Source organism: Arvicanthis niloticus, chromosome 8 (genome assembly GCF_011762505.2).
Source record: "Arvicanthis niloticus isolate mArvNil1 chromosome 8, mArvNil1.pat.X, whole genome shotgun sequence".
Taxonomy (NCBI): Eukaryota; Metazoa; Chordata; class Mammalia; order Rodentia; family Muridae; genus Arvicanthis; species Arvicanthis niloticus.
Genome location: NC_047665.1, coordinates 12,570,624 through 12,579,025, shown reverse-complemented (window position 1 = coordinate 12,579,025; position 8,402 = coordinate 12,570,624). Strand labels below are relative to the sequence as shown.

At 42.9% G+C, this 8,402-nt stretch overlaps 1 pseudogene; it reads left to right on the top strand.

Annotated features, from left to right (window-relative positions):
• The first annotated feature begins 390 nt into the window (after positions 1-390).
• On the top strand, positions 391-962 carry LOC117713767 (peptidyl-prolyl cis-trans isomerase A pseudogene; annotated as a pseudogene).
• Positions 963-8,402: the final 7,440 nt, after the last annotated feature.

Below are 8,402 nucleotides of genomic sequence, written 5' to 3'. Positions count from 1 at the left end.
CTTATCAACGAAGGACCCGCTAGCTGAGTTTTTAAGTTGTATTTACCACTAATTTTACAACCGTGTTTAGTCCTTTTCCAAGCACAAAGAGCTCATGTTTTCTGCTTGCCCAAGTTCCTCTCATAACCAGTTGTGCATTTCTTGCTAATACTACCCTTGTTGTATATGAACATTTAGGGACAGAGCGCCATCATGGGCCTCTTGGCAGAGCATCATGTCAACTCATGATATTCATCTCTTCTTCTCATGCCAGTATGATTCCTTCTCACATCTGATTACTCTGGCTTAGCATTCAGAACAACATCCAGAAATCAGGGTATGGGCATGCATTTTCTTGACTGACTGAAGTTTTCTTGGCTTTGCAGATGCCACTGTCCCCTGTTCTTGCTTGCTGAAGCCATGATCAACCCCACCATGTTCTTTGATATCATGGCCAAGCCCTTGGGCTATATCTCCGTCAACCTGTTTGCAGACAAAGTTTCTAAAATGGCAGCAAAAAACTTCTATGCTCTGAGCTTAAGAGAGAAAGGATTTGGATAGAAGGGCTACTCCTTTCACAGAATTTTTCCAGGATTCATGTGCCAGGGTGGTGACATCACATGCCATAATAGCACTGGTATCTTCTATGAGGATGAGAACTTCATCCTGAAGCATACAGGTCCTGGCATCTTGTCTATGCTGGACCAAACACAAACAGTCTCCAGGGTTTTTTGTTATTGTTGTTGTTGTTGCTGCTGTTGCTGTTGTTTTTAATCTTTATTGCCAAGATTGAGTGGCAGGATGGTGAACATGTGGTTTCTGGGAAAGTGAAAGAAGGCATGATGAGCACTGTGGAAGCCATGGAGCCTTTTGGGTCCAAGACCAGCTAGACCAGCAAGAAGATCTCCATTTCTGACTGTGGAAAAACTCTAATTCTTTTGACTTGCGATCACACCCACCAGCCCATTCCTTTAGGAGCCTGAAGAGCACCTACGACCCTACCCCATCAGCTCACAATACTCTGTAATTTCTGCTCTCAGTGAAGTTCTTGGAGTTCCATATTTTCCTCATTCCCCTCCAAGTCTAGCTGGATTGCAGAGTTAAACTTATGATTATGAATAAAAGCGAAATAAGAACAAAGTTTTCTTTATTATATTCTTATTTATTTTATGTGTTGGGTGGTTTAGGTGTGTGCACATGGTTAGCTTGTGTGCAGAGGACAACTTGAAGGAATCAGTTTCCTCCTTCTACAATGTGTCCCGCGTATTGAGCTCAGGCTTAGTAACAACTGTCTTTACTAGCTGGGCCAATTTGCCATCCCTTTGCCTGACTGGAAGGGGGATGCTGTTGGGGTTCAGTCTTTTGCTGTGCTAAATAGAGAGACAGCACATAGACTCAGGTGATGTTGTGTACCCCAAGTTATCCCTGATTGGTGAATAAAGATGCCGACAGCTAATAGCTGGGCAAAAGAGACATGGGCAGGGTTTAAAATTCCCAGGTTTGGGGTCAGAGGAGGACCATGAGATGGAGAGAAGAGAAAAATACCATGGGTTAGGAGTCAAGAAAACATGGCCCTGAGGGCTGGCCAATTGGAGTTAAGAGCAGCCCAGATGAAACAGAGTAAGTAATAACTTGGGGCTATCGATAGGAAATAGATTTTAATGGCAGAGAGGGTAGATAACTACCCAACATTAGTGCTCATAAAGGCTTATTATCAATATAAAGGTCGTGTATGTCTTTTATCTGGGAATCGAATAATCAAAGGCATGATAGAAGCACATGACTGAGATTAAATATTTTCTGCAATAGGACACTTAAGTTTTCATGACCAAAGAGCACTGGGTTTTGACTTAGAAACTGCCTTATTTGGGCTTTAACACCAATTCTATCTTTGACTTGATATTTGTCTTAGGGTAAACCCCCTAGTGTCTGTTAATTAAATGGGGACATAGACACTGCCGCAATGGAAAGGTGACTTTAGTTCAGAGAAACCTACCAAGGTCGCAGGCCTTATACAGCCAAAGAATCAATGATCATGAAGACACCAGTCCTAAATATGTATGTGAGAAATGAGATAATAGTAAAAGAAGAAGAACTCACTAAAGACAGGGAAGACTCAGAAAGAGCTAAAGGGTGAAACAGAAAAGCTACGGCATCATCAGACACTTGGCAGCTTTAACAATTAATATAAAAGCTGGATAAAAAGTCATCAAAGATGTGGACAAGCATCACCAGACCCCACTGCTATCAGCAGGATCTCAATGTGACACAAAACTGTCCTCCCAATCATGGAGAACTCTCTTCTTCCTCAAACACCCATAGAATGTTCCCTAAAGTAGATTCTATTCCAAGTAGCAAAATAAATCATGGTAAGTTCTAAGACAGTGAACTGTTACAGGGTGGGTTACCTGCCCACAGTGGGAATAAAGCAAAAAAATCAGCAACGGAGAGATTACAGGAGAAGCGTTACTCATTTGGACCTAGGCCAGACTTCATCAAAGTGGAAGAAACAGCAGAAAGAAAATCGGTGAAACACAAGTAAACAGGCATGCAGTCAGGAGGAGATTTACAGGGCTACGTGCAGCCATTAGGAAAAAGGAAAAGTCTCATTCCTCATATACACAGAAAAGAGTCACCAAATAAATTCATACTAAGCAGAAGGAAGCAAATATAAAAGACTAGAGACATGAGAGAATGAGGAGCAGCAGCAAGGCCAAGAACTGAGACCTCTTTCTAGGTCAGCTGACTTTTTTTTTTTTTTAAGATTTATTTTAATGTAGGTGTCTATGTTGGGAAATGTGCACAGGAGTGCAGCTACCCATGGAAGCCAGAAGAGGGCGCCGGATCCCTTGGAGCTGGAGTTACAGGTTGTGAGCAGCCAGACCTGGTGCTGGGAGTTGATCTTCAGTCCTCAGCAAGAGCAGCAAGTACTCTTAACTGCTGAGCCATCTCTCCAGTCCAACTTGACAAATTTCTCATAAGACTGATAGGGGGAGGCTGTGGGCAGATCTACATGCACGACAATGGTTTTCTTGTTTGTTTGTTTGTTTGTTTGTTTGTTTTTTGAATCCAAGTAAAGTTCAATGCCATCACTAACCAAATATTATAAAAATAGTAAATGCAATGGCTGAAAACAAAAACCCAAACCTCTAGTTCTTTTTTTTTTTAAACCTTCCAGTTCTTGATAGTTTCCTGGATAATTTTACTAGAGTCTCAAATGAGAGTTAATATCAATTATATATAATTCCATTCAGTAAACAGATACGGAGGGAAGAGTGACCAGTGTATTTTATAAAATGCCTTACCCTAATAGTAAAACTGCACAGGGGCAATGGAAAACAGAAAACTACCCAGCAATATCCTTCAATGAGCATAGCTCTAGGTGTGCTTAAAGAAACAGTTGCAAACAGAATTCTGAAAATATAGAAAGAATTAGGCAACGTGACAGGGTATGATTTATTTCGGAGATATAATACAGTCGGAATGGTCAATAACTGTTTGGACCACAATGCTAATAGACTGAAAAATGAAAACCATACGGTATATCAGCAATATAGAAAAGGTATTTCATCATATCCTACTTCTACTAGTGATACAACTGGCATAAAGATGGAATAAGAGTTATTTTCATCAGTTTGAAAAGGAACATTTACAGCTGGTCTTGGGGCACATGACCGTCCCACATTCCAGCACTCAGGAGGCTGGGACAGGAGGATTGTGGGTTTGAGGCCAGGACAGGATGCATAATGAGGCCTTGATACAAACAAAACAAATAAAACAAAACAAATAAACAAACCCTCTAAGAGAGTCTACAAGTTCCTTCTACTCCCTCATATACTTCACAGTGAAAGATTGGATGCTGTTTCCTAAGCTAGGAAACAAAGTGAGGGAATTCACTCTCAGTGTCCAGCACACAGCTATACAGTGTTGGGGTGAGGAGGGGTAAATAGATTTGAAAGAAGTAAAAGTCCCCATCTTTAATGACCTAGCTATCTATGCAGGAGAACCCAAAAAGCTCAAAAAACCAACATCGAACTATAATCAATCAATAAGTTCAGTAATATACGACCAGCACTCAAAGTTATGTTTCTAAATACCAAGGAGAAGGATATGATGCAAAAATTAAAAACTATGGGGCTGGTAAGATAGCTTAGTGGGTAAGGGGTTGGCTACCAAGATGAACTATTGAGTTCAGTCCTTCCTCAGCGACCCCAAGGTGGGAAGAGAGAACCGACTCTTGCAAGTTGACCTCTGCATGCCTGTGTAACCTCATTCAAATAAATACGTAACACAAGGAAAAGCAGGATGTTTACAGAAGAGTTAGCCAAACATTAGTCAAGATAATTTAAAATGTATATGGAAAAGCAAAAGTTCTAGAATTTTGAAAAAGAAAGATAAAGTGGAAGAATTCATTTGCCAAATTCTAAGGCTTGTTAATAGCTACAGTAATCAAGCATGTGTGGGTTTGGTATTCGGATACAGCAAATGGAAAGGAAAACTTAAAAATAGGTGGGAGGGAACGTGGGAGTGTGCACAGATGCCAAGGGATGTTCCCTTAGATGATGGAAATGATCTGTATCTTGGGTCTCCTGACCACAAAGTCTTGGCTGTAACAATGTGTTTTAGGACTACAAGATATTATCCTTAGGAGATACGGAGTAAAAGGTACCTCTGTATGGATCTCTCTGTATTGTTTCTATAACGACATTTATAAATGTTCTAGTTTCATATCTGTTGTTGCGATTAAAATACCCTGACAAAGAAACTTATGGAGAAAAGGAGGTTTTTTTTTAGCTCGCAATTCCAGATTGTAGTTCATCATGGTAAGAAAGTCAAAGCAGAAACTTCAAACTTCAAAAAAAGTTGGTCACATAAAATTCACAGTCAGGAGCAGAGAGAAATGCTTGCTTGCTTGCTTGCTTGCTTGCTTGCTTGTGCTCAGCTCAATTTCTCTACTGTTACACAGCTCAGGAACCTCTGCCTAGGGAATAGTGCCACCCACAGTGGGCTGAGTCTTTCTATATCAATTAACTTAAGACAACTTTCACCCAAGGCTTGCCCATAAGCCAACTCAATGAAGACAATCCCTCACTGAGATTTTTCTTTCCAGGTGACTCCAGCTTATGTCAGGTTGGCAATTAAAGTTAACCATCAAAATAAATATCCAAAGTAAAAACTCTAATAAACTGTAATTAGCATGATAGCCACAGAAAACACATCTGACAAAATACAATATCCATTCAAGATAAAACTTCTCACTAGGCTAAGCAGAAAAATGTTTTTCTGGACTCAGTGAAGAATAGCTGGGGAATTACAACCAGCCTGGTAAGTAACAGTTGTCAGCTTGAAGCCAATACCGTCCCTCTTACCTCTCTGTCCCAGCACAGTCCTGAGCAGGTCCATTGTCCGGGGTGGGGGAAGGAAGAGCCTTAAGTAATCTAGATGAGGAGGCCCTGCCTCAGCCTTCCTTGCCCTTCACAGTCAGGTAACAGGTCTCGAAGAAGTGCTCAATACAGATTGCTTCCATAACTATTCATCCTCGTAGTGAAGACACTTGATGCCTCTGCTGGCCACGCTCTCATTAGAAATTATTAGAACTGGGGAAAAGGTTATTTTTGATCATTGAGAAATGTCAAATATGAAAAATCAGTATGTATGATCAATTTAAAATCAAACTAAAAATGGGCCATTTTCTTTTGCTTCATCTGAAGCTATTCTTTAAATAATAAATCCTATATTGATTATTGATGTTGTTGTTATGTGTGTGTATGTGTGTGTGCGCGCATGCATGCGTGCAATGGTGTGTATGGAAATGAGATAACAACTTTCAGGTGTTGGTTCTGCCCACATGGGTTCTAGGAGTCAAACTCTACTCATCACCAGGTGACATCTCCCAGACTCCTTTGTTGTTGTTCAAGCTATAACTTGTATGTCAGACTGTGTCTTAGCTGTTGTGAATGTTGCCCCAATAAACACAGGACATGCAGGTGTTTCTTCAGTGTGCTGTTTTAAGTTTTCCTAAGGACCCTCTGTGTTGTACAGGTCTTAGTAGTTGTCTCTACTTAGAGGAGCTGAAACCTGCGTGGTGTTGCATGTCCTTGAGAGGACTCCCATGTGGGTGGCAAAGCCCAGAGCAAGAGAGACATTTTGACCCTGAAGTAACACATCCCAAAATAGCACTGTCACCAGCTGGAATGATAAGGAGTTGATACGCCACCACACCTTCTACGATAAGTTGTGTGTGACCCCTGAGAAGCACCCCATGCTTCACAGAGGCTCCCCTGGACCCCAAGGCCAACTGTAGAAGATGACCCAGCTCATGCTTAAGACCGTCAACACCCCAGTCATGTACATAGCTAGCCAGGCTGTGCTGTCCCTGGATGTCTCTGGTTTTACCAGCAGCATTGTGATGGACTCTGGGGTCAGGGTATCCACACTGTACCCATCTATCAGGACTATGCTCTCCCCCGTGCCATCTTGGACTTGGCTGGTCAGGACCTGACAGGCTACCTCATGAAGATCCTGACTGAGTGCAGAACTGAATCCAGGGTTTGCCTGTGGACTGACTTGAGACCAGTTTGATGAAAGGGCAGTAAGGGCACTGAAAACCAAGACCCTTTCCCTGCAGAGTGAGAAACTCTCTCTTGAGCCTTCTGTAAAGGATTCCTCCTCACCAAAACCCACAGCAAGGAAGCAATGGTTGCTTGTAAAACACGTCTCCAATCCAGAGATGGGGCTCGCCAAACACTCACTGTTCTCTTGGAATAGGAACACAGAACACAGAGTTCCACTTCTGCCTTGCTTTCCACGGCCACCCTCTGCCTCACCTCCCCACCAGGCTGCATCTGAATGCCAGGGCCCCTCACTCAGGCCCCAGCTGCTCCCAGCCTCTGACTGTGATCGAGATGCAGTCATGCTTACGAAAATGGGAATTTTTTTGTTTTGTTTTGAATTTGCAGGGAGAGACAAAGAGCTACTTCTCTTTGGATCAGACCCCCCCTCCCTGCTGACATTCGCATCTGCTTAGAGATACTGGAGCCAGAAATTTCACAACCAAGTAGAAAGGCCAGGGAAATTCCTCCAAGGGCTGTGAACTGGGCATAAATCCTGCTCTGATGGGAAAAACTGAATTACTCTCACTCTCGATTCCTGCCAGCCATTCCTCGTGTGAGGCTGCTTTCATTCAGGTCCTCTGTCCATATGGCAGACTACAGCAAAGATGTTAGGGGTATGGGAAACCATCGATGCACGTCTTCTCTCTGTTTCATCCATTACACTTTCAAATGTCAGCCCTAATTTCTGCTTGCCAACCTTGAGCTAATATGATATGACATTCTCAGCCCAGGAATGTGGTCTCCCAGAGCTGGTTCTGCTCCATGTCCTCTGTATCATCACGACCCCCTCATTCCCCCACAACACCCTCTCTACTTACAGCTGGGAGGAGGGAGAGAGAGAGGAAAAAGGAGGAAGCACAAAAGATATAGAGATACACACAGGGCAGGAGAGATGAGGACAGATAGTTACACACACACACATACACACAGAGACAGAGACACAGAGAGAGACAGACAGACACAAACAGAGACAGACAGGCAGAGGGTGAAGACCCCCATACTCGGGAGACTCTTCCTCAAGTCTCAGGAAATCACGACCACCCAAAGATCACAAGAAACCATACCTGGATGCAATCAGCAGAGGTTTATTAGGGAAGAAACTTGGCAGCCAGCGGTCTCACTAGACACTCATGCAAGAGTGGAGTTCGACAACCACAGCCAGTCTGAGGAGGGTTTTAAAGGGAAAAACCACAAACCAGGGTAGTGGGGAGGGGGTGAGGGGTTGTCAAGGATACAAAACATAAAAAAAGTGGAACAATTCAGAGGTACTCACGCTAAATGATTAGTGTCATGTGGAAAACACCTTGCATTCTTCTCAAAAATGTGGTTTTTACCATGTCATTGTGTCCTACCCTGCCATTTACCAACTACTTCAGATTAACTATCTTCACTTCTTCCGGCTATAGCCCCACCTAGGTGGCTTGCATCTTTTATCTGTGGTCAGGAATGCCTTCCTGCCTTGGGCCTTTTCCACCCATAGGTGGGCCTACTGCCTGAGGCTTGATTCAGGGAATAATGTCCTCCACCCGGAATGTGCTCTGGGGAAGTGAAGGCCTGAAATCTTATTTTCAGTTCCTCGTTCTGGAATCTGCACTTTTCCTGCTCAGGTCTAAGGCAAAAAATCTACATATATTTCATAAAATGGCCTTTATAATTTTTCACTCTACAAGGGTATATACAGCACAGAGAACCTCAGTCTCAAATAGTAAATGGGAGAGATAGAAAGAGAAGGGAGTGGGGCTGGACAGCAGCAGCTAAGTAGAGAACAGTCATCTCCCCATCTTCAGAGTCACTCTCCTTCATCCTCTT